Genomic DNA, 25,158 nt, shown 5'->3' with positions numbered 1-25,158 from the left:
CGCTGAGTTATCCATCTAGAATGCTCCAGGTTTGCAGTAGGGCTTCAGCAGGGTCATATAAAAAGAACTGGCCTCAGTGGTAACTTACTAAATACCGGTGCTTTGTCCCCGTGTTACATCAACAGTGAAAACACAGACTAAATTAAGTAAGGGCCATGTGATGGACTGAGCACATCATTTCTACAACCAGGAGACAGTCACAAATGCCATGAAATAGCCTAAAAAAAGCAAAAAGCAATCCAGAAAATCACTGTGAAGAGAAACAAGAATAGTGGACCAGAAATTTAATGCAATCTCAGAGAGACAGAAAGAGTAGAGGATTGAAAGAAGAGGCCTGATCCTGAAAAGCAGGAGGAGAAGGCTCTGGATGGAAGCCAGTAGCACTTGAGGGTCTGGGGGCTACAGAAACTGTCGCAGAGTAGCTGTTGAAGAGCAGCCTCTGCCATAGCTGGGCTGACCAAAGCCCACTCCCTGCCCAGTGCAGAGCATAGCACAGCATTGATGTTGCCCAGACAGAGCAGGAGGTGGGAGGCTAAAGTCAGACAGGATTGTTCTCAGGAGAGCCCCACCCAATGCACAGGAAAGCAGAGGAAGCAGAGGTGAGTCATTAAGCAAGAAGCAAGGAGGCAATATTTGCCAGAACTGAAGGAACATCCAGTCTTCTGATTGAAGGCAGACTATGGAGCAGCTGAGTGAAAAGATGGATATCCTATCTCATTATATTTGAATTTCTGAGTCCTGAGGGCAAAGAGAATTGGTGAACAGCTTTGAGAGAAAGGATGATAGTCGAGAGTTGTATTGACTTGAATCTTCTCAGCAGCAACACTAAAAAGTAGAAAACACTGGAATAATATTCCCAGATTTCTGAGGAAGAAGTATTTTAGTCCTAGAATTATATACCCAGCCAAAATGGCATCCTATATGAGAGCAAAATAAAGGCATTTAACTCTAGAGGGTCCACCAAGTTTGCTGTCTCTAGACCTGCTCTGGATAAATAACTAGAGAAGGAAGAATCCAGAAAAGAAGACTGAATAAGCATATCATATTCTGTTGATCCAGCCTTTAAGGAAACATAGTCTTTTGTGCAGGTTGTTGAGAATCCTAGAGCCTTGGTTTTCTCCTCTGTAAATGAGATAATCTCATCTGAAAGGTCATTATAAGGAATCCAGAAAATGAATGTGAAGCTGCTGAGGTGCCTGCTACACAGCAGGTGAACACAGCATTTACACAACTGGTAGGCAGTCATCATGTTTTATAGTCCCCCTTTCCCAGATCAGACCTTCAAAGTTGTCATTTTCAAGGAAACTAAAGTTCTATAAAATGATCTTATGCTTTCTAATTCTTAATTTTTCCACAAATATGGTAAAATTCCTCTTAACATATTCTAGGCTCTCTTTGGTATAATTTCACTTTACAAATGTTTTCTGAACTTTTTTAAGCAGTAATGATACAAAGCACATGTTGAGGACTAATTGAATTTAGCAACCATAGGACTGTGTTTTTACCTGATAATGCCTAGACTTTGCCAATATTTTTGCATCTATTTTTTAGCAGGGTTAAGCAAGCACTGGGAAATAACTCTTCAACCACACTGTGTTTTATTACAGGAAGTGTTCAATTGTGTTCTACACAACTTATTTGAAGATGATTAATGATGGAATATGTCCAAAAAAAGTCAACTTTTTGATAAGTGTTACCATTCTAAATAAGTGACGGACATTTTACATATGGCTGAACAAACTGCAACGAATGAAGTAAAGATAAGGGCAATTGAAATAGTAAGAATTGTTTCCTGTCATGGTGGTGGTGATGATGGTGATGATGGTGATGATGGTGATGCTCATGGCGCTCTTGAGAAATTGTCAACCCTATATCAAAAGAAACAAAAAATGTTTAGCTTCTATGGAAAACAATATGATTTTTCAAAACATCAAAGAGAATTACCATACAATCTAACAATTCCACTTGTGAGCACAAGCAAAAATGTTGAAAGCAGGGTCTCAAACAAGTCTTGGTAGAACCACCTTCAAAGCAGCAGCATCCCAATCACCAAAAGGTGGAAGCAACTCAAGTATCCATCAAAGGATGAGAGAATAAGCAGAATTTGCTACAGATCTACAGTGCATATTACCTAGCCTGGAAAGGGAAGGACATTCCACATGTTGCAATAGGGATGAATCTCAAGACATGACAGTTGGTGGGGTGAGCCAGTCACAGAAGGTCACATACTGCATGATGTCACTCACACAAAAGCCATAGTAGTCATATTCAGACAAAGAATGTGGGCCTGAATGCTCATCCTTCCAGGCCTTCAGAGCCCGGTTGTTCTCAGGTCCTCCCATGTCCTTCCTCATGCCTACCCTATGTGGGCATACTTCTTTTCCAAGGGCTCTTGCAAATTTCACTTCTTCCCCAAGACTGTTCTTGAAATCAAGTGGCCATGTCTGTGCAGCACTGGTATTCTGGGACTCATTCCTGGGTCCACCATTATTTGCTTACTGTGTCTTGTTGTCCAGGGTGCAGGCCAATCCATGCTCAGGCTCACCTCCAGCACGTAACCCGTGTCTCTTAGGCAGTCAGAGCTGTGAACTCCTGTTGTATGGATGAATGGAACAACAGAGGGTGGAGGCAGGCCAGGGCTCAGCCAGTCGCTCAGCTACAGTGAGTCCTTGCAGGAGGTAACCTCATCCACTCCAAGAATGGGACTCCTCATCTTCTCCTAGGAGAAACATATCTTCTGGTCTTACTCATTTGTGCTTTAGCAATAAAAGCCCCAAGAAAGGGTGCACCAGCTACTTTGTCTCCATGCTTTGCTTTGGTTTAAGGGAACACAAGCAGCTGCAGGTCTGACTGCTCGAGGTCTCACTCCCGAGTGGGGCTGGACTCGATTTCAGGTGCTCTAGTGGTGAGTCTTATTTACGGGAGATCAAACCAGCGCAGAGTGACTCATACACTTCTGCTGCATGTGACATTCCAGCCTCAAATTCCACGTTGCCCCGTGCTATGAGCAGTAAACACAGTCAGCAGCTTGCCTGGCAGGACAGCACTTGCGCAGTTATAGGAGACAGCTCTGCCTGGGCTGGTGGACCTGGATTTCCCTGTATGGGCTTTGTACTTCAGAGCCACCACTCTCCATGGCTGATACAGAGCTGTAAAGCCCAAATGCAGCAGGTAAGGAACTGCCACTCGAGAAGCAGGCTGTGCCCGCCAAGTTGGAAATCTTTGGGATATGTGAAAAATATCTTGTAACTCTGATTCTCCATGAAAATTCTTCATTTCTTTAAAAAAGGTAAAATGTAAAGTGTTTTGAAAAGCACTTTGTGTAGATGCTACTAACCAAGTTGAAGAAGTTCAAACTAAAAGCCCCTTGGAGCAGACCTTCAAGAGGGGGCTGGTTCCCTCTGCCAATCATTCTTCCTTCATGACTGCAGCTAAACCCCACCCACTGCCTGACCTCAGCAGGCAAGCAGCTTGTGTTGTCTCTCAACCCATTTGTAAGCCAGGAAATTGTCCTCTACTGCCGCCAAACACTGTGGTCACCACATAAGGAGGAGCAGCAGATTCAACAGAGACTGACTTCTTCATGCAGCCCCACAGAATAGATGTGGCACAAGCAGAGGTCCACTCCTGGGGTAGGAGGTGGATCCCTCTCTTGACAAGAGGAAGGAGGGGAGTGGTTATGTTAGTGTCCAAGGTCAGCTGGACCACGTGCTACTCACTGGTTGGTCACATGACAGCCAGTTATTCACTCTCTGTGCTGGTCTAGCCATCTGAGGTCCAGGCCTCAGAGAAGCTTTTTCCTCCAGGGGCCGTGAGGGACAATCTGTTCTAGCCCCATCCTGGTTTCTGGGGTTTGTTGGCAAACCTTGGTGTTCCTAACTGGTGGAAGCATCTCATTGACCTTGACCTCTGTTTTTCCTTGGCCTTCTCCCTGTGCTCAAATCAGTCTCTGTATTTGTTTAGCAGTCCTATGGCTCAGGCCCCTCCTGAAGACGTCATCTTCCCTAAATCATTTGTAAGGACCCAGTATCTACCCGGGGTCAAGTTCATGGCTGCTGGGTGTTGGACACATTTCGACCCATAACATTCTTCCTATAGAGATTTTTTCTCTGTGGCCTGACTTGATGGCCAGGCACTATTTATTAAGTGAACTAGCAGATTCCTGTCAATTCAGATGAGCCAGAACAGAGTCCAGCTTCCAGCATTCCCCCTGCCACAGCAATCTCTCTGGGCCATCACTGCTCTCAGATCCAGCAGCCCCAAACCCTAATCCAACCCTCACCTGTGTTCAGATCTGAATCATCCCCAGTGGTTCAGTGAGGAGCCACTCCACGGGCTCCCGTGCCCCTTTCCCTGTTGTTCCACTCTTCTCCGGTGGTGTTCCAGCTGCCCAGCCTTCCCAGGAGCCTGCTCCTCCCTGAAGACACATGTAGAGTGGGTGCTGCTTCCCCCTGAGGCTCTTCCCACAAGTCCTTCTGCTCCAGGAGTGTCCACCAACCTTGAACCTCACAATTTTCCACTGATAATTGGTGCTTTGCCAGTGAGGTGGAACGTTCCTTGAGGTCAGTGCTGTGACTCCAGCCATCTCCCATCTCCAGAGTCCTGCAGACCCTGGGGTTGCCACTGCCAAGAATGGCCACAGTGGGTTGTGACCAGGCTGAAGGAGGCAGCCCTGTGTTTATCACATCACGTGCCAGGCACCTGACTGTTCTGGAACTCTCTATTCTTTCAGGGCTTAGCAGAAGTGAGTTCTTCATTCTTCCTGTCTCCTTTCATCTCACGAGTGTCACTGAGAGGTTGAACTCCCTAGGGAATTTAAGCTGAGCGTCAACTCATACCAAGATCTTCCCCCATCACTTCACCATGGTGATTCCAGTTAGAAAGTGCAGAGTCCATGAGTGTAAGTGGAAAGGAACGCCGAGGAGCCCCATCTCACAGGTGAGGCAACAGTCCAGCCAACTCCAAGATGGATGTGTCTCCAGTCTCAAATATGCCAAGTAAGTAGGTAATTGGCCCCAATTATATCTAAACAAACAAGGAGCAGCTAAAATAAATAAGCCCATTACATGCAGATCTCTCTTACCTCTATTGCTGTATTTTCTTCAAGTCTCCCCAGAGGCCAGGTGCTGGCCTTGTTTCTTGCCAGCAGTGAGGTGAGGCCAGGACCATAGACACTTGCAAGGTCTGTGTGCTGGGTGCTGGCTGGAGGGTGATTAGCCTGGGAGCTACTCAGACCCGTTAACCTCCCCAGCGGTGGCCTGCTATCTTTCTGCTTGCCAGTAAGGCCCAAAGTGAAGCCAGGGCTCAGGCTGGAGATGGGATGGAGTAGTCTTCTTCTGCAGATGGAAGGCCTGATGCTGGGTACCCTTGGGCCACAGGGCCACCTTGGGCAGTCCCAAGTGGAGCTATTTGGGACAACACTTCCCATTGCAGGGACCCCCATGGCCTGAGGTGGATGATCCGCCTACTTCCATTTCACATTCCCTGAGTCCCTGACTTAGCAGACTGTGGGGACAATGCCACATGTTAGAAAGTTCCTTGTCACATTGGAACACCATGGACCCAGTGCAAGTTCAGTCGCAGTGTCCCTGGGCAACACAGAAGTCTGCTCCCTCCTCCCCAGATGAGGATAACTCTGTGCCTCTTCGCGCAGTCCTGTCTCGGAATTAACCAACCCATGTGTCAAACTGCTCTTCAAATGATGCAAGTTCTGGGCTCTCTGTTGGCTCCATTACCTACTTCAGAATGCAGTTCATGGTGTTAATTGACCTCTGAAGATGTGCTGCCCAGAATGGGGCATTCTTCTCCAAGGTAGGTGGCCCTCCATCTAGAGACTTGGAGGCAGCAAGAGTCCCTCTGCTCTTGCCACGATGTCACACGGCAGCCATTAATCCTTCCTGTTTCTTCATGCAGACATTTGTAAACCTGCATCTCTCCCATCTTGTGCTTGTATAATTGATTTTTTGAAAACCTAAATACAGATCTTTACATGCATCCTGCTGGATTTTATTTGGTTTCATGTCACTCACCCTGGCTGGCTCTTTGTGAGCCTCATGCTGTAACTGAGCACCGTAGCACAGCCCTGTGTGCTGCCTGGCCTATGAGCTTGATACCTCAAGTGCCTGGAATGATCTTCAGGTCAGGGGGACTGCAGAGCCATGAAGCAGCAATGCATCAGGCCTGACTCCTAGGTGGAGATGACCTAACCGATCAGCACTGCTTCACCAGTGACGAGTCCCCCTCACTGTGCTGGGCCCAACTCACAATACCCCATCTGTTCATTTGCATATACAACTTTTCAGGATCCTTAAAATACCACCATGAGGTGAGTGGAGACTGCCCTACAGTTCCAATTATATTAACAAGAGACAAAGACCTTGGTTTTGGACCCAGAATTCCATCTCTTCAAGTTCGGGTAGACTGCTGACTTTGTTTTCTTGTTTGTAAAATAGATACAGGAATGGCCTCACTTTTTCTCTCTCCCTGGTCATTTAAGTGGGGCCAACTCTCCCCCACCCCTGTGGACATGCTGAAGGAGGCACACAGAAGCTCACTCTAAGGCACATCCCATCCTCTGGATGTCCCATCTGGCTGGAGACGTGCTTCTCCTTCTCTGCAGCTGCCAGGCTTACTGTGTGGGTCTCCATTCCTCCTTCAGTTGCCCACTCTTGGCAGCTCCTCTCAGCTCTGCTTTGTGGTTAGCCTTGTCCTCTCAATTCCACCAATTTTGACTGCATGACATTGAGCAAGTTCAAGATCTTAGGATTGCTCAGTCTCTATGTTCAAGTCTGTGAAATGGAGAAGACAATTCCAACCTGGGAAGGCTGTGCCTGCAGAATGGGGGTCAGTGGAAAAACATGGAGCCAGGCTGCAGCATGGGACTGCCCCCACCCCCAAGTCCTAAACAGGCGAGACGCACTTGGGGTCCACAGAGCAGTAGAGCTGCTTATAGCACCCAATCCAGGTGCTCAGCTCTTGCCATCCCCACAGCTCCTGCTTTATGAGCAAAGGTGACTGAAGTGACGACATTCCTCCTCTTTAGTGCAGTCAGCAAGAACAACCCTGCCATCCTGGCCATCAGTGCATTTACTCACAGACCTGGAGGGCTTGTCTGCTCTCCTTGGTCAAGAATCCTGCCAGGAATGCCAAGCTGGGTGACCATATCAGTTCACTGGTCCATACTTTCCAGGCTCTTCCTCCAGGAGAGGTGGCACTTCTGCAGGAGGCACAGTGTCCATCCTCCATGCTTTCTCAGAGTGCACCAAGGGCAGCTTGGGGTTCCCTGGGCAGGCTCTTTCAGTTACAGCTGAGGCAGGTGTCAACACTGGGTGCAGGCAAAGTCTAGTGTGGCTCTCATGTCCTCCTTCCTCTGGGGTGCTGCTGACAGCCCCTGGAGTCTGTGACACTAACACGACAGCTGGTGTCAGGGGAGGACTCTGTTGGGCCTGGCCTCCAGAACCCTCACCAAGGGGTGCTTTTCCCTTTGGGGAACCACTCTTCTAGCTCACCACACAGCCAGGTTGGTCCCCAAGGGCATAACAGAAGCAGAGCATCTGGACATTAGGGCTCGGGGCCAGGTCTAACCTTGTTTTATACAGGAGCACATAGGGAAATTAAGGTCTTCTCCTGTAATGGATGAAGGATGCCCTCCCATGCGGTGTCCTCTGTGGTGTCATTTCTACCCTTCTTCTGCAGGGTCACTGACAATGATAATATAAGGAGCACTGCTGAACTGCACCAGGAGGCTAAGCTCTTCCCAGGCACCATCTTGTTTGAACCATGTGACATTCACAGGGCAGTGTGATGTAGAGGGTGGAGCAAGAGCTCACACTGGGGGTCCCAGGGGCCCTGGGGCTCTTGCTACCCAGCTGAGCAACCCTGGGTGAAGTGAACAACATCTTTGTGTCTCCATTCTCTCACCTGCAGAGCAAGGATAATACTGGGGTGGTAGAAACAGGCATGGGCCTTTCTGGAGTCCTCTGTTGCCCAGTGGCTGGGGTGTGTGATCAGCCGGCAGCTACCAGCTAGCATCTCCTACAGAGCCATGGTGGTGCCTTTCCTGGGGCAGCTGTGTCTGGTGAGACTGCATATAAAGACTTGGACTTTTGCTCCTGACAGAGGACAAGTTGGCCAGCCACAGTTTTCCCAGGTTCCCTGCAGAGCTGGTGGGGGCTTTGTGCTCTGTACCCACTCCTGCTTCCTCTCCCTTTCACAGGAGTTGATCTCCAAATCATGCCCTATGCCCCACTGCACATCTCAGCACCTGCTCTGGAGAACTGACTGACATTGACTGGACCTGCTCCATGGCCCTTCAGAGGGCTGTGGGAGCTGGTCCTGGCCTGACTAGGACAGTCCTTTGGTGAAGAACAGTCTTGTGTTACTCCCATTCTGCAGGTGCTGCGTGGACACGTGGTGCCCCATCTGTCACATGAGCCTCAGCAGAGGAGCCCGATTCCTAGTTTTTCTGCTGCAGTCTTGTGTCAGGAATAGACTGGAGACAACCTGGAAGTCTGGTGGAAGGACCCTCAGCTCTACAGTAACTGGAGTTGGTCTGGTTGCACAGGAAGAAACCTCTGTGTCCCTGGATGTGTGTCTAATACTCAGGAATGGGTTTTGTGCCCCCTTGTAGCAAGAACTTCACCTACTGGCAATGCCACATGATCCAGTCCATTAGGGGGTTGGTCCAGTTAGCTGCCACCTGGTTAGAGGAGTGGACACAGTTGTGAAAACCAAGAGCACTGGGTTTGGATGCAGGGACGTGAGGTTGTCACTCAGGGCTTTAAGTTTGCAACCCTTTTAGAGAGATGGCAGGGAACTGCCCTCAGAGGCCAGGCTCTGGGCTGGGGGCAGGGTGAGGGTGAGCTGGGAGGGACCTTGGGGTGAGAGCCCTCAGGGCCCAAGAGCAGGAAGGTTCGCAGGACCTTGTTCCCTCTCCTCACCAGGGTTCTTCCTCTCCACTTGTGGGCACTGTTGGGCAGCTGCTCCCTAGGGAGTGTTCAGCCCCCACACACCAAGGGCAGCTTCTGGGGCTGCTCAATGGCATCTCCTTGGGAAATGTTTATTTAAATATGAACCAAACCAAAAAAAAAAATAGAATTAGGAAGGGAAACTACTGCCAGGAATTCCACAGTCAAATAGAAGTGATCTAGAGACTCTGTAGTCTTTTGTAATTTCTGCTATTTCTCAATTCCAGTCCTGCAGGACAAAACCTGCTGGACAAAGCCAGTGGCCTCTTATCCCCTCCTCGGCCTCTTGCAGATGCCGGGCTTAGCTGCTCTTGGCTGAGCCTGTGGAGCTTTGCCACACCCTTTCTCTATAATTTCCTGCAGTTTCCACTTTGGGGTAATGGGTCCAATTCTGCCTCCCAAAGCATTAGGAATTGGTTCCAAGCACCATTGCTTCAAAACACCCTGGCACAGGACACAGGACTCATGCTTGTTTCCAAAAATGTGCCAGAGGTGTAGAAGAGATGGGGTCTGCACACTCAGTCCCTCCCCAGCTTGTGAGTGGAAGCCATGTCAGTCTCGGGACCACAGGTCAACCACAACCCTTTAAACAACATCCCAGGGAAGATCTGGAAAACAATCCCTTTAATTGGCTCCTATGATTTTCCTGATTACCACCCAATTCCTGAAGCACAAGTCCACAAGACACATCCATTGGCTCCCCGGTTGCCCTGATCTGTGTGGTAGACTGTGCTGCTTTGGGTTTGCCTCCTAGCACATGGTAATAGTTTATTACCCCTCTTTTATATCCTCTTAAAGGACATGGCTTTCCTCCTCCCCCTCCTAATGTAAATGAGACCATCATACCATACCAAGGCTCAGAGGGGAGGCCACCTTTGTGTTAGACCAGTAGGTTCAGTAACAAACCACCAAATCAGTCAAGAAAATTTGGGCCCTGCAAGAGCACGAAGCATACGTGGCAGGAACCCTGTGAAAGAAACAAGGCTGAAGAGAAAGAGCATGGCACCAAACTGGTGTCAGGCAGCCCTGCTCCTTCTAGGGGGTGGATGCTTGTGGCTGACAGCAGGAACCACCTTCCCCATGTCCCTTCAGAGATGCTTGGAGAGGCCCAGCTTCATAGGCACAGTTGAATAAAGGACAGGTGTCAAGGGTCAAAGATGGCCCAGCAGCAACCAGCCTGGATGTGCCAAGATCTGCAGGCTGTAGAGATGGTCCCTGAAAACCCAGCAATTTCCCAGACCCAGCAGCTTATCCATTGGCTCTGTCCACGCCTCCCAGCGGAGTCATGGGCACTAAACCTTGGGGAACGTTTCCTTGAGGCTGGACCACCACTAGTTAGGGTAGACAGTGGGATCTAGAATTCTCTGTGCTGTCAGAGATACAGCATCCAAAGTCATCAAGTAACTCAGGGCAGCCTCGTGCCCTCTGAACTCCAGCCGTCCCCCAGCCCCTGGCCACTTGGTTGCTCTAAGAACTGGACCTCTACCTCGCTTCCTGACTTGGCACTCCAGTACTCAGGGGCTGCACCATGACTTTTTTTGCCTGCTTCATTAACCACATCTGGGGCAATGGTGGCTGTTCAATAAAAAAAAAAAAATAAAAGGAACTATCTGAAATTCAAGTTTAATGTAAAATATTAAAGAAACTCTGCTATTCCTTCTGCACATTAAAGATTTATGTATTGCAGCTTGCTGCTTGATTTTAGGCTGAGAAATGTCACAGGAAGAGGCTAAGAATGTGCTCACCCACTGTGCACTGGGCTAGAGACTCCTCATCCACCTGGCTTTGGTGGCACTGGGACAGTGCCACTGGCAGGCAGTATGGTCTCTAAGTCCTCCCAAGTCCCTTATGGTTGCTCTCAGCTCCCTTCTCAAACCTGGGGATGGGGTGGTGGGGAGATAGTGCTGCATTTTCTAAGCTGGGGTTAGAAAGTTCTAAGGCCTCTTCTAGCAGCCTGAGCTGGGAAAGCCCTGTGATCACAGCCAGGCAGCAGGGCAGGACCCCTACCATGCACTGAGCCATTGGCCAGGTTTTAAGCAAGACCCATTTTAGCGTCCAGAGTGTGGCACAGCTTTTCCATGGTCCCCTCATGTGACATGTCACATCTGGACCTCTGGAGGGGTGGCCTTTTGAGGACACCCACATCAGTTCAGGTGCCCTTTTCTTCCCATGCATGATCTCTGTGCTGCCATGTGTGATCTTCACAGCCTCAGCTGAGGAGAAGCCAGGGGTAGGCACAGGTCCCTGGCTGGCCTGTAGTTGAGGGGAGTGGCTGGACAGGAATCTGCAAGTGCTTTGGCCAGAGAGCCAGCACCCTTCTGTGTTCTCACAGAGTCGTCCCTTCCCCTCAGCCACCTCCACTCTCTCAACCCTCCTGGCATCCTGGGCAGGCCCCCATCTGGCTTCTGCTCTGGGTCATGCCTCTTCAGGCACCTGTTGACCTGTATGTGTGTGCTACTCTGGAGCTGTCTCTGGGGACCCACACATTGCTCCAGCCTGGTGGGAAGGGGGATCAGGAGATGGAGCTGGAATAGATCATCTGAGGACACTGTCATGACCAGCACATTAGGAAAAGCAAGAGGCCATGTGTGGACTGCCAATGCTGCCCTATGGCAGCTCAGGGCAGGACCACCTGAAAGGGCTTGGTGACACCTGGAAGAATCCAAGGGAAGGATATGGGGAAAGTATTATCAGAGCCACATTACCAGGAGGCGATGAAGGCTGGCTGTGGATGAAGAATCAGGGGTAAAATCATCAGGGCACAAGGAAAGCAGAGAGGGTAGTGCTGGTACCTTGGAGCCTGGCCAGGCATGGTGGTTGAATTTATGTGTCAACTTGGCCAGGCTGTGGTGCTCCATCATTTGGTCAACACTTGTCTCTCTGTTGCTGGGAAGGTATTTGTGGATAATCAGTTGATTTGAGTAAAAGAGATTATCCTTGATAATGGGTGGATCTCATCTGATCCACTGAAAGTGTTAAGTGAGAAAATCTTTGGTTTCTCAGAGCAGAAGGGATGGTGTCCTGAGACCCAGCCAGGCTTCCAGCCAGCCGGCCAGCCCTGTGGACGTGGGACTTGCCAGCTCCTGTGGTGCTGTGAGACAACTCCTTGAAACCTCTCTATCCCTGTCACACACACACACATGCACATATATTCAAGTCCCTGATGTCAAATGGCATAGTCTTTGTGTGTACCCTATACATCCTCCCCTTATAATGCCTGTCACAATGTCCATGCTGTGTCCATGCAGCTATGAAGTTGGAGAGCCTCTGTATGTGCTCAACACTGACACAATGGCTTTCCAAGTATCTTTGACTCATGGTTGGTTGAAGTTGAGGATGGGGAAGCCATATACAGAGAGGTCATGGACATCTAACTGCTTTTCTATACCCATGTCCCTCTCCACATCCCGTTTCCACGTGTGTGCCCATATCTATTCCACAAAGAGTCCATTGGTTCTGTTTCTCTGAAGAGCCCTGGCTGATACTTGGGAATGGACAGAAAGGCCCAGGTGGCCCTACCTACCTCTGTACTCAACACACTGGTGGACACTTCTGCTGGATGTCTTTTCTTTCTGAATTCTGCTCCCAAAGTGTTTTGAGTCCCGCCTCTCAGCAGAGGAGGCCTCAGTCCAGCCTCTCACTGCCTGACTGGCCTCTGAGAAAAGGCTTCACCCCAAAGGACAGACCCAGATCTGAGTTTGAGCTGTAAGCCAGGTCCCAACACTGGGGCCTCCTAAGAGAAAGAAGAGACTTCCATACATGCAGTTATTCCTGCAGAACTTGGAATGCCTTTGAAACCAGCCTCTCCTATGTGACCCTTGAATATTCTCCACAAGGATAATATTAATAATAGGCATTCTATGAGAAGAATATTTAACATGGAATGCTGGCATAATGATGGAACTTAAAAGACTTCTTTTGAAGAACTCCACTTGCCTAACCAAATCTGTCATGTGGCCTTTCAATAAAAAGAAAAGAGTCCATAGGCTCATGTGGAAGAAATTCAGAACTTTGAGGTTACCAGCGAAGAACCGATCTTCAGGGAGATTCCCAGCTCTCGGCTCTGACAGACATGGCAGAGGAATTTTGATTCCGGCCACACCACAGTGAAGACGCACATGGCAACTGGTGTGTAATTTCCATGGGCTTCCCAAGAGAGCCACAGTGAGTCTTCGAAGTTCCCTAAAGAATGTGGCCTGACTCCAGTGGAGTGGTGCTGGGCATTGGAATACAAATCACACAGTCTTGAGATGCCACTGCAGTCTCAGGGCTACAGCGAGTGTGAGTGGGTGTGTGAGCTAGAGGTGTGGGGATGATGGAGGTGACACATTCCTCACTGTCCTGCATGGTGGAACATCTGCTCACCACATAATTCACTTGTTGACTGGACCTGACAGTGCAGAGAGGCCATGGGCCAGCTGTGCCTTCATGAGTTGGGAGAATTTTACTGGAGTCAGTAGAAGTCATTGTCAGAGGCCAGTCAACTAGAAGCTTGCGGTATTTAAGAAGAAACCTGGCTTAGCTGTAGCAGGTGTGTGGATGGCGGGAATTGGGAGAAGAAGAATTTTTATTTGCAGACTTACTTTTACTATAACGTTTGCCCCAAGGGAAGGAGGATTCACTAGCCAGCTGAGGACATGGTCAATACTTCTCTCCTCTCAGCTACATGGTCTCTACCATTTCTGTCTGTCATGGCCCCCATTTCAGAGGCAAGCTTCCTGAGTGTAGGCCTTATGTGACGATGTGCTGACAGCACCCAGTGGCTCAGGCCTGGGGAAGTGGGAGTGAGAGAAGCAAGGTGTTAGGCCACCATTGATCACACATTTCTGCAAGAAATTCAATTTCCATGCCAGGAGAAAGGACAGATGTTCAAGGTCAGGCAGAGAAGGGGGTTAGCTGACCTTAATCACATGTCCTATGTTTGCAGGTGAGGCCCCCTTACCACACAGCCTGCATCGAGGCCCACATCCTTTGCACATCTTCACCCCTCCCCCACCCCTCCCCCAACTCATGTCTACACTATTTCCACACTGTCACCCCACCTGCATGCAGAGCCACAGCCCACAACATCTCTTCCACTGTACATCGTGTTTCCATCACTTCCCCCTCACGTCCATTGTCGTTTCCACAGCCAACTTCCCCTCCATATCCCCATGTCTATACTGTGTCCACTGCCATTACCTGTCCATAGCCACGTGCTTTTGCATATCAACATAAACCCAGCCATTGCTACAAGTCCACTCAATGGTACGCATGTGCACAAACTGACAAGCCACAGCGTCCTCCACAGGAGTCTTCCACTTAGCCCCCAGGAGAACCCCGTAGTTCCTGCTCCATAGTTTTCCAAGTCTGTAAGATTAAGACCACCTTCATTTTGCCACCAAAAATAACTGAACTCCCTTCTATCAAATGGCCAGTTGGATACCAGGCTAGTGTCCAAAGTGGCAAGTGTGAGGGCAGGAGCAGAGGTGAACTTGGAAACACCCTCCCAGCCCCTGTGCTGCCTGCCACCCGGCTTTAGTTGGTCCTTGTCCCAGCACTCAGGGAGACAGCCTACTTCTTTCAAGTCACCAGGTACCTTGGGGGCATCGCTTGTCTTTCATTTCCCTGTGGAAGAACATTCCCCACTACCAGCCTCATATTAACCATGGGCTGAAAGTGTAGCCTCGCCTCCAAGGGTTGCATTTCTCCAGATCACTGCTTATTGTCAGTGTGTCCTGGACAGATGAGAGATCCAAACAATGCTTTGATTTTGTCTGCATGGAATCTGCTCAACTGGCAGAAATTATTATTTTCATCATCAAAACTAGAATTAGTAAAAGAGATGGTCATTTTCTACTTGTTATTATAACCTTGATGGATCTTTTTATTTGGGGGAAATTAATGATCTAAGCAACTTAAATCATGCTTGGGGATCAGTGATTATTAAGTAATGTAAAAACAGCTTAACTCCTGTCCTTCTAAATGCATAAACATAAACATGAGAAAAACTAAATCTGCAGATGATCTGGCTGTGAGCTCTCCTTCATCTAAGCTGTGAATCCAGAAGGCACAACTCCCTCTCCTTACCTCAGTCTGCTGACATGTCTAGAGCATCCACAGTGCAGGGCTGTGTGCTGGCTGACGGGGACCCACAGCCCTCTTTTGCTGCCAAATAACCACCTGTCCAGCATTGTTTTTCATTGAGAGAGAAGTAAAACCCAGCCAGAGTTCTCCTCTTGGCAGAATTATGCCTGCACCTTAACCCTTGTCATGGGGAAAAGGTTGAATTTGTTCCCCCTCCAGCCCCCGTGAGCAGCTGTTGCCTCTGTTGAGTCCTGCACCTGAGATCGTAGGGCCCTCTGGGACACTGCCATGGTGCTGTCTTCTTTCTCAAGTCATCTCCAGAGGCCCAGACCTGAAAGGTGCTGGCGGAGTCCACCTGGCCTCCAGGAATGGGCGAGGGAGTGGGTTGGATGGCTGCATGGGAGGCCTCTAGGGAACCTCAGGACCCCTTCCCTGAAGGCACAAAAGAGTCCCTGTTCACCAGAAATGACTTTGTTTGCCCTGAGGTCCATCGTAACCAAGGAATTTCCCTTTTATTTGTGGTCAGTTGTAGGATGTGCCAAAAACTTTGACCAACTATCAGGACCATGTTGCCTCCAAAATGCAGTGACTTCTCCCTGGGAAAGCTTCACAGGAGGAATAATTTAGTCAGACTCTCAATTAAATCCTCCATGCCCACTCTGATTTTTCCCCTTCACAGACTATAGTTTTCCCTCAATGTTTCCACAAATATGTAAAAAATGTTGACAAAAAAAGAAACATTCCAATATTTATCTTCTATTTAACAACATCAAGAGTTACTTGAGTGTTTTTGTTATTTTAAAGTTAGGGCTCCTGGTCTGTTATTTCATGTGAATGAACGATAACAATCTGAGTGTGGCTTAACTGTGAGGATGCTTTGGAGTGAAGAAATGCAAAGAAAAACACAGCAGATTAGAATATGAGTGCTCCCAACCATGATTCCTGGCCCTCACCGTTCCTCCACCTCAGGTTCACATTAAAATGTTGGCAGCTGTGAATCCGCCAGCACATCCAGGAGGCAGGTGATGTTGTCTGGGACACCCAGAGCCCAGGCTTCCCAGCCATCCACTGTGGCCACTGTGAGAGGCAGGTGCCATGAGACACTGACAGAGCAGGACATCATCTCAGGACACGCTCTAGTCATTACTAGAGATGTGGCACCAGTTTGCACCTGAAGCTCCACATCCTGCTTTTCTCTATAACGTGGTTGCTGAAGGGGGCTTGGGTCAGGAGGCTCTTGAGTACTGGTGAAGTGGGGGTGATGGAATTTGTTTGCCAAAGCAGTGTAGTACTTCAAATTTCCAGCACCTTGTATTTCTTAAGGCTGAAACAATTACAAGATTATAAAAGTCCAAAGAGAAGGAACCAATGCTGAGTAGGAGCTTGTGAGTCCTGCCCTGTAAGAGCTGGAGTCCTCCCATGTCATGTGCCACCACAGAGAGAGGCTTGGCAGGGTAGTGGTGGGCAAGCTGTCTCTCAACAGGAAGGATGAAGGCCCCTGGACAGGGAGCAGGTGTCCAGGCACTTGCCCTGGAGGACACAGGTGGCTGGAGGCTCCAGCAGGTTCTCTGGCAGCCCAGGCTTCTCATGCTGGCTTGCTGCAGAAATGGAATTGCCTGGAGGACCATAGCAGAGCTGTTGTGGAGCACAGCTGGCCCATGGTTGTCCCTGGGTATTATCTCCTTGTGACACTAGTGGAATCCATGTCTGCACCATCAGGGGTTTCCTTCCTCCTGCAAGCATTGGCTGCAGGCCCCAGAGCTCTGGCAAGCAGAATCCAGAATGGAAGAAGGTCTGTCCCCATGTCCAGGTTTAAGAACTGCCTCAGGTTGCCAGGCAAGATCAGAAGTAGGTAAGGAAAGCTCCTCCTGAGGGCAGTGATGGCTGCAGGCCTGACCTGGGGAAGGGGGATGTAACCACAACCCAAACAGAAGCAGGGGACTGGGCAGCTCTCAGAGCAAGCTCAGCCAGTGGCTTTTGTGTCCTTTCCAGAACTTTGCTGATGGATCTAGGAGCATGAATTTGTGGCTGAGAACCCATGAGCAGCATGTCTCCTGGGCCCACATGCTTTTTTTTTTTTTTTTTAATGTTCCTACTGAAACTTTTTATTGTTTTATTTTTGTTGTTGAGGCTTATGGAAATTAACTTTGCCCATAATTCATGCAACCTGGACTTAGTGACACGAACTTATATTTGAGCCAATTAGTAATAAGGTCAAATTACATTCTTAGGTCTATTTAGTTGATACATGGCACTTCACCAATGACTCCTCTCATATAACCTTTAGCAAGAACTCATAAGTAGCATTGATTATGCCCCAAGAGATGAGGGACCGATGGTAATTCAGATGGGCACCTCTGAAAAGATTTGTCAGTTTCCTGTCCCGTTCTAGCCAGATTGTTTTGAAAACCTTGGTGAAAGACTGAAATTCCCCACCAATCTTAGACTGTATGCGAGTTTTTACAACATTAACTGGAAAAAACAAGAATCCCAACATGGCACAAACAGACCTCCACAGATAAAGTCATTGACCAAATGAGCACTGTGAGTCATTGCGGTAGGCAGGTGCTCCTTAATGGGACCTCGAAGACCAAAGAAAAGGACGTTGCTGAATCCATTGTGGAAAAGAATGGGCACCAAACCTCGGTAATACTCTCCAATTCCATGACATTTCAATGCCCTGAAAGCCTGATAAGTGTTTGTGAACTTGTCATGATGCTTGTGGTCTTGAAGCAATGTCTGAACTCTTTCCAATGGAGTGAAAATGGCTTCTGTTGTCCCTGCAAGTACTGCCGCCACGCCAGGGGTTGCAAACTCTGGGGCACTGACGTGCTTCTGGAGAAGGCAAGACAAATCCTCATACAGACCAAACATAAGTGCCAGGGTGGTGGTTTTCTGCATTAATGGTGGAAGAATTCCACGATACAAGTTTCTAAATCCATCCCTCCTCAACTGAAGCACCGCATCGCGGGTTTTGTTTCCATAGAGCTGCTGTCGGAACAGGATTTTCTGGATGGGAAATGTGATGGATACGTTGTTGAAAGCTGCGCAGCAGCCACACAAGTAATCCTTCATCTCACCGACATTTGTGATGTGAGGGGAGATGTCTTGTTTTGAAGACGTAAGGATTGGTGGCCTCTTTTCATGAGCTTCTGAATCCATCATGTTGCTTAAGATCTTTCGTCTTCATGAAGGATTTTTTTAACCTGTGACACCAGCTGAGCCTGGTGGTATGAGGGATGATAGTTTTTTGGCAACTTTCCCAATTTCTTCCATTGTTACTGGTTTGTCAGGTTCTTTCTTCTGGAGTCAATTTTGATAACTGGATTTCCATGGCTGCGGGCGCCCGGCCCCACGCCCCGAGCCACCCGCCCGCAGGACCTCGGCGAGCGAGCCCCGCCCACATGCTCCTGATGAGCCTGCTTCAGTATGGCCTGATGCTCCTATAGACAGTGTGATTTGGGGGAAGAACCTAATCCAGTTAATTTTATTTTGTTTTATTTTATTTTATTTTGTTATCAGGGATTAAGCCCAGGGGCACTTAATTACTGAGCCATACCCTCAGTCCTTTTTAATTTTTATTTTGAGACAGGGTCTCCTTAAGTTGCTGAGGTTGTCTTTGAACTCATGATACTCCTGCCTCAGCCTTCTGAGCAGCTGGGATTTCAGGCATGAGCCACTGTGCCCCAAAGAGCCTAGTCCATCTTATTCACATTGGGAGATAGATCCAGGCATAGGTCAAAGGTCACAACATACAGAATCCTTTCTTTCCTACTCCTTATCCTGAAGTTGTCGCTTCTTGTGCCAAGTAGCGTGGCTCTAACGTGAAGAACAGACATGTCTGAGACTATCTGCCCTCAGACCAGCACCTTTGGTGCCCCATGAAAATATCTTCCAGAGCTTGGCCTCTGAGTGAACAAGTCCTCCCAGTGGCCTGCAAGATGCCCATGACCCCGCTTCTGATGCCTATTGAATTAAGCAGGGCTCTCCAGAGAAACACTAAGGGTGTGTGCATATTTAGAAAGAGGTCTGTTAAAAGGAATTGACTCATGTGATTATGGAGACTGGCAAATCCAAAATTTGCAGGGTGAGTGGGCAGACTAGAGACCCAGGAAAGAGTCAAAGCTGCAGACTGAGCATGAGGACTGTCTGCCATAGGTCCTCTCTTCCCTGGGGGAGGTCAACCTTTTTTCTCTAACAGCCACCTTCTTCTAAATCTCTCATTCATGATGACTATTCTTCAAACACTCTAGGCAGGTGCTGCATCAGGATTTTGGCAGTGACCTTGACCTCTGCCCAGAACCCTCTCCTGCAGACACCCTTAAAGACAATGCACTGTCCCTGCCAAGTCCTTGGTCCAAAGTCTCAGTCTCATGATGCCCACCCTGGCAGTCTGTCCACAGCACCATTTTGCCAATCTGCCTTGGAAACCCTTCCCTATGTGAGGTTCCATTTTATGTTGGTTTCCAGCTTCATGTCCCCCACTGAGGGAAGTATCTGCATTCTGTTCACTAATGGACAAGCACCTTGCATAGTGAGGCAATGGTGGGAGCTCCCTCAATGAGTGCAGAGTTGGACTCACCATCACCAGAGTGGCAAAGGGGCTGCTCTGTAAATGGGATCAAAGACTAGACCAGATGGTGGGAATGAGCTTCCCATCAGGTGACCCCTGTGTGTCTGCAAGAAGCTCAAGTCTTGCAGATGGTGGCCATCCACACACAAACCTTCCCTGTGACCCACCAGAAGCCTGAAGGTTGAACATTGGACTGTCCTCCTTGGAGTCCAACAGCTCCCCTTTTGTGCACAGTTGAAGGGATGCTAAACTCAGGGTATTGCTGTGACACCTAGCATCTTCTGGCTTTGCAGGAAAAGACTTGGGACTGCAGCTCCCGTCTCTCGATTCCTGTTCCATAATGCTAGACACCACACCATGCTGTATTGCTTCTGTTTTGTTTTTAAAGATAGCACCACAAAATCAAACACCCTCCTGAAGTCTTCTGGTTTTCTGCAAAAGGATTACTACACAAGCAATGTTGTTACAAGTTAACTGTCCCATGGTTTGATGTGGTTTGTCTCCCAGACATTCACGAGTTGGAAGATTGGTTCCCAGCTTGACTGGGTTGAAGTGACGGCACCTTTGAGAGACTGGGACTGATGGGGGGTCATTAGCTCCTGGGGGCTACATCCCTATGAATGGATTTTGCTGCCCCTGTAAAATGGTTTGGGTTCAATGAAAATCAGCTTTTTCAAGAGTGGGGACATTGGACAGCAAGGCTGGGCAAGCTTAGCACCCTCTAAAGACAGCTGCTTCCATTTCTCTGCCATCTTGTAAAGCAGCCAGGATGCTGGTACCTTGCTGTTTGGAGCTTCCAGCCACCAGAAGTGTGGGCCAAATGAAACTCTTTTCTATATAAAGTATTAGTTTTGAGTATTTGGTTACAGCAACACAAAATGGATCATAGGCGCTGTGAAAAGGATAGGCCCTGCTGTCCCCCACTTCATAGGAACATGGTCTTTGAATTCCTGCACACCTTCAATGTGTGGCCATGCACAGGTTAAGAATAGGTGTGGGCATCCTTTCCCAGAAGGAGAATGAGGGAGACTTCCAATCAACAGAAGAGTAATTTCCCAGCACTGAACTTCCTGTCCTTCATCACCCGAACAAAGCATCTTTGGGCTGTGCCTTGGTGCTCTGCTGAAATGGGCCAGGATAGGGTCTAGGAGGAATTCTCTGCTGATTGGCATTCTACCAGCAGCTGCCACAACCTGACTTTCCTTGGAAAGGTTTGAACCCATGCTGTCCTAGTGACCCTAGGTTAGTCTCCTGGATTCAAGGACAGGCCAGCACGTGTTGGGCAGATAGCACTTTTATTTTGGACTTCTCTGCAGTTAAATATAAGAGGTCCCTGCTCTTCCACTGTTGGTGCTGGCAGGGCGGGCTGGAGAAAGAAGCAGGTCTCTGGAGTGGGCCCTTTCCCACATGAATCCAGCTCCTGATTCCAGCAGGTCACAGTTGACTGGGGTCCCACCAGGAGTGTTCGAGTTCCCATGAGTGTGTGAATGACCTCACTGCACTTCTGTGGGTCAAATTTCTCCCTACCCTCCCTGCAAACCTGGACCACAGAAGACTTATTCCAACTATTCAAGAGGGCACCTGCATCCTGCCCCCCAGCATTCACTCATTGAGCCCCTGGGTCATTACAAGCATGGTACTGGGTGATGGGGAGTGGCCTGCCACCCAGGAGTTTAGAGGCTGAGAGTGGAAGCAGAGAAGGGACAAGTGGGGTCCTCCTGTGCTGCCTGTTTGTAGGAACTCACAGGTGAGGCCACTGGGGTACAGGTGGCTTCCCAGCAAGAAGTGAGAAAAGGTCATCTCCATGTGGTTTCTCTCTGAATCCTGCTGGCAGTGACGCAGAGCAGGGCTCAAACCCACTGGCCCCTTTTGCTAAAGAGCACAAGCCTCACAGGTAACAGGCTATACTTTTGATAGCAGTGCTTCACATTCCTCTGCAGTTTTGTTTTAAGAGGAGTTTTGGTCCTCCTCTTAGCATGGGATGGAAGGTTCTTCTATTTTCAAATCAAATTTGAATTTAAAAACTGAACCAATTTCTTAATAGATACTGTAAAATAAAATTCAGTTGTGGATAGATGTGGAAAAAACAAGATGGTGGGGGAAGTAGGGATGCCTTAAGTTTGTGAAGTGCTTCCATAGAATGCTTTGGGCTTCAGTCTGGGAGAAGCAGGTGGTTAAGGAAGTCTGCCCAGAGCAGGGGTTGTCCAAGTGGGGTCGCAAAGGAGAGCAGGAGCCGGTGGGGGCAGTTCAGATAGGTAGGGTGGCACATACCAAACCCAGAGGTAAAAGCTGTGTGCTGCAACCAGAAGGCCCCAGGTAGCTCCATGTGGCTAAAGATTGACAGGCATGAAGGGGAAGTTGGTGGAGGGTGCAGGTGCTTGGGGAGCTGTGTTTAGGTGGGGAGTCTGGACTTAATGACAGAGGAGAAGTCTCCATGGAAGAATGTTAAGCATGGGGTTATGATCAGGTGTCTGAATTAAGAAGATCTGCCTGGCTCTCATGTGAAGGAAAGATGGAGGACTGCCCTGGTGTGCTGAAGGGAGGGAAGCTCATTAGGAGACTCTAAAGGTGACTCAACTGTATGAGTGTGCTGCAGCTGCTGTAACAAATCACCACAACCTGGTGACTTAAAATAGCAGAAACTTATCTCGCAATTCAGATGGCCAGAGGTGTCAACAAAGCCATCATCCTTCCACAGGTGTAGGGGTGCCAGGCTAGCTCAGGTGCAGGTAAGAGCTGATGGAGTCATAACCCAGACCCCAGGAGTTGGGTAAAAGCAGGCTTGTGGCGAGCAACCTGCAAACTTGTTTATTGCAGGAGAAACCATACATTTTATAGACTTTTAACCCAATCACAATGTGCCATGGGGGAATCAAACCACCAGGCCCCTATACAGGTTCCCTTGGTAACACTAGGTAAATTTGGGTACAGTTGTTTACTTTCCTAAGTGACCAGAGCGGAATGCTCTTCTCTGTAGGTATTCCTGACGGGCGTGAATGTGTGAAGGTTTTCCTTACAAATTGAGACATTCACAGCTGCTAGCCAAGACATAGGATTTCTCCCAACACACAGGTTCTTGGAGAGAAGAACTTCCTGTCTCTTCCAGCTCTCAGTGGTCTCTGGTGTTCCTTGGCTTGTGCCCCACTTCTCCAATCTCCACCTCCATCATCAAATGGCCATGGTCCTTATGTCTTTGTCTCTCCCCTCTTATAAAGATCTTGGAGAACAGATTTAGGGCCCACTATAAGCACAGGATGATTTTATCTTGAGATTATTAACTAATTATATCTTCAAAGATCTCATTTCCACATACTACCCTACCTAAGGGGAGATGGTGGCTGGGCACAGGTGGCCTGGAATCATGATATGTGAAAATTCATGAAGATGTAGACCCCCACACATGAGAAGACCGGGAGTCAAGTGCAATCCTGTGCCGTTTGCTCAGGTTTGGCACCTGGGGCACAGGTAGCATCTTCAGTCCATGGGTAGCAGCTGCTGGCCTGCCACCAGCCTCCATAAGAAACCTTCCTTAACACAGCCTCATTCATTTGCTAGTGCATTTCTAAGGTGGTCTTTGCACTACAACAGCAGAGCACAGCTGATGCCACCTAGACCCGCAGGCCTGTAAAACCTAAGGTATTTGCTATCTCACCATTTGCAGACAGTTTGCTGACCCTGGACTCAAGGAATCCCCTGAGGCTGCAGAGTTGTCCCTGGAGAATTAGGGGAACCATCCCATGTCAGGCCTGCACTCAGTTTGTTGGAGATTCTTGAAGCCAAATTGGCAGCTCTGCATACTGGTCAGGGCCTCCCCACCTGTGTCTGTGCTTGGCCCAGGGCAGCTGTGTCTTCCTCAAGCATCTAGCTCAAAATGAGTCCCTCACAAACCCAGGCAGGCTTTGACTCTGCTGGTGACTGAAGACAGGACACCCTTCCCCTTTTCTTAGAGGGCCACTTGAGAAGCACAACTCTGAATTTCCAAATACTGGTATCAGAGGGGAGACATGGGTTGCCCCAGCTGAAAGGTGGGTTGACTGACACAAGAGCCCCAAGTGGCAGCACCCAGGAGGACCATCTGAAATGGACCAGGTGTGTGTAGTTCATTCCTTAAGATGGAATACAGGACATGGTCAGGATTGGGCGAGGCACAAGTTCAGAAGTTAGCACCTAAGATTTACCAGAATGTAGTCACAAGCTGTGACTGGCAGTGAGGCCTCAGAGGTGGCAGTTCTGCCATTATGCCTGGGGCCTGGACTTGACCTTGGTGAGTCTCTGCTTCCTCTGGCAGGAGTCTGGATGAGAGGAACTGACTCAGGCGAAGCTTCTAGAGCCTACTTTGCACCGGCTAAGTGCTTGAGAGCATTAGCTGTTATCACGTACCTGTCTGGCCCTCAAGACAGAGTCTCAGGTGAGACGCAGACTTGTGGTTCCTCAGCAAATTGGTGAAGGACATCACAGGTAGATGGGATTATGGAGGGGGAATATCCCTGCTCTGATGATTCCATGTTCATGTGGATGGTATCATTGAACTAATGTAAGAGATCATTTGCTTCACATCCCAAGTATGACAATTAAATAGGGTCATTTCTACCCTGTTGGCTCTCTCCAGGAGTTTAGACCAGACTTGCTCCATATTTTGATATGTAGCAGGGACCATCATGGTGCAACATTGTGACTTTGCTGCTTTTCCCTACAGTGCCCACCTCAAAAACTTCAGAGAAAGCAACTTGGAGCTTTCAGGGCCACTTCCGTTGGGCAGTGAGATTGCCTCTCACAAATCAGCTGCAGTGCAGGGGTGAAAGGCCTGTGAGCAGAGGGCTAAAGTCCTGAGGCTGCAGGAAGCCCTAAACACTTGTAGCAGGAACAAAATGCCATAGTTTTATCTGACATATAAATGTATGCACATATACATGTGCAGGTGACCCTAGCATCTGCAGGGATCTGCTCCAGCACTTCTACAGACACCAGAGTCTGCTGATGCACAAGTCACTATAAAAATGGTGGAGCATGTGCCTGTGACCCACCACATTCTGCGCACACTTTAAATCATTTCTACGTAACTTGTAATACCTAATAGAATGGACTGTGAATGCTGTGTAAATGGTTGTCACACTGCATTGTTTAGGGCTAATGACAAGGAGGAAAGTCTGCATGTTCAGTACACAAGTGATTTTTTCCCCAAGTACTTTTATCTGTAGCTGTTTGATTCTGCAGATGTGGAATGCACGTATGTGGCAGTCTGACTAAGGACATGGACATGTGCACCACCCATGCGTATACATACATGCAACACACAGATGTGCATATATAGTGTACATGTGTGCACACAGAGGTTTTCCTGAGGTAGTACCTGCCTCTTCTGAATAATCTGCTCTCCCATTTTGGAATTCTTATTGGTCACCCTTGACAAGCCATCTGGGTGTTTCAGTGGCACCTGTCAGCACAGCAGCCTCTTGTGCCTGCAATGAGCAGTCATTAGGGGACACACTGCTGCGTCCAACCTGCTTCAGACTCAGTGCTTGGAATAGTGGTGACTGGGAGCTCAGCTAGTGC

The 25,158-nt window shown here is 48.7% G+C and overlaps 1 pseudogene across 1 annotated transcript; it reads right to left on the bottom strand.

Annotated features, from left to right (window-relative positions):
* Positions 1 to 17,120: 17,120 nt before the first annotated feature.
* LOC306652315 (mitochondrial nicotinamide adenine dinucleotide transporter SLC25A51-like) lies at positions 17,121 to 18,423 on the bottom strand (annotated as a pseudogene). Its single transcript has one exon. The product of its transcript is annotated as a mitochondrial nicotinamide adenine dinucleotide transporter SLC25A51-like (transcript).
* Between the last annotated feature and the right edge of the window lie 6,735 nt (positions 18,424 to 25,158).

The sequence above is a fragment of the Sciurus vulgaris genome (genome assembly GCF_902686455.1).
Source record: "Sciurus vulgaris genome assembly, contig: HiC_scaffold_177_arrow_ctg1, whole genome shotgun sequence".
Lineage (NCBI taxonomy): Eukaryota > Metazoa > Chordata > Mammalia > Rodentia > Sciuridae > Sciurus > Sciurus vulgaris.
This window is presented reverse-complemented; position numbering and strand designations above follow the sequence as displayed.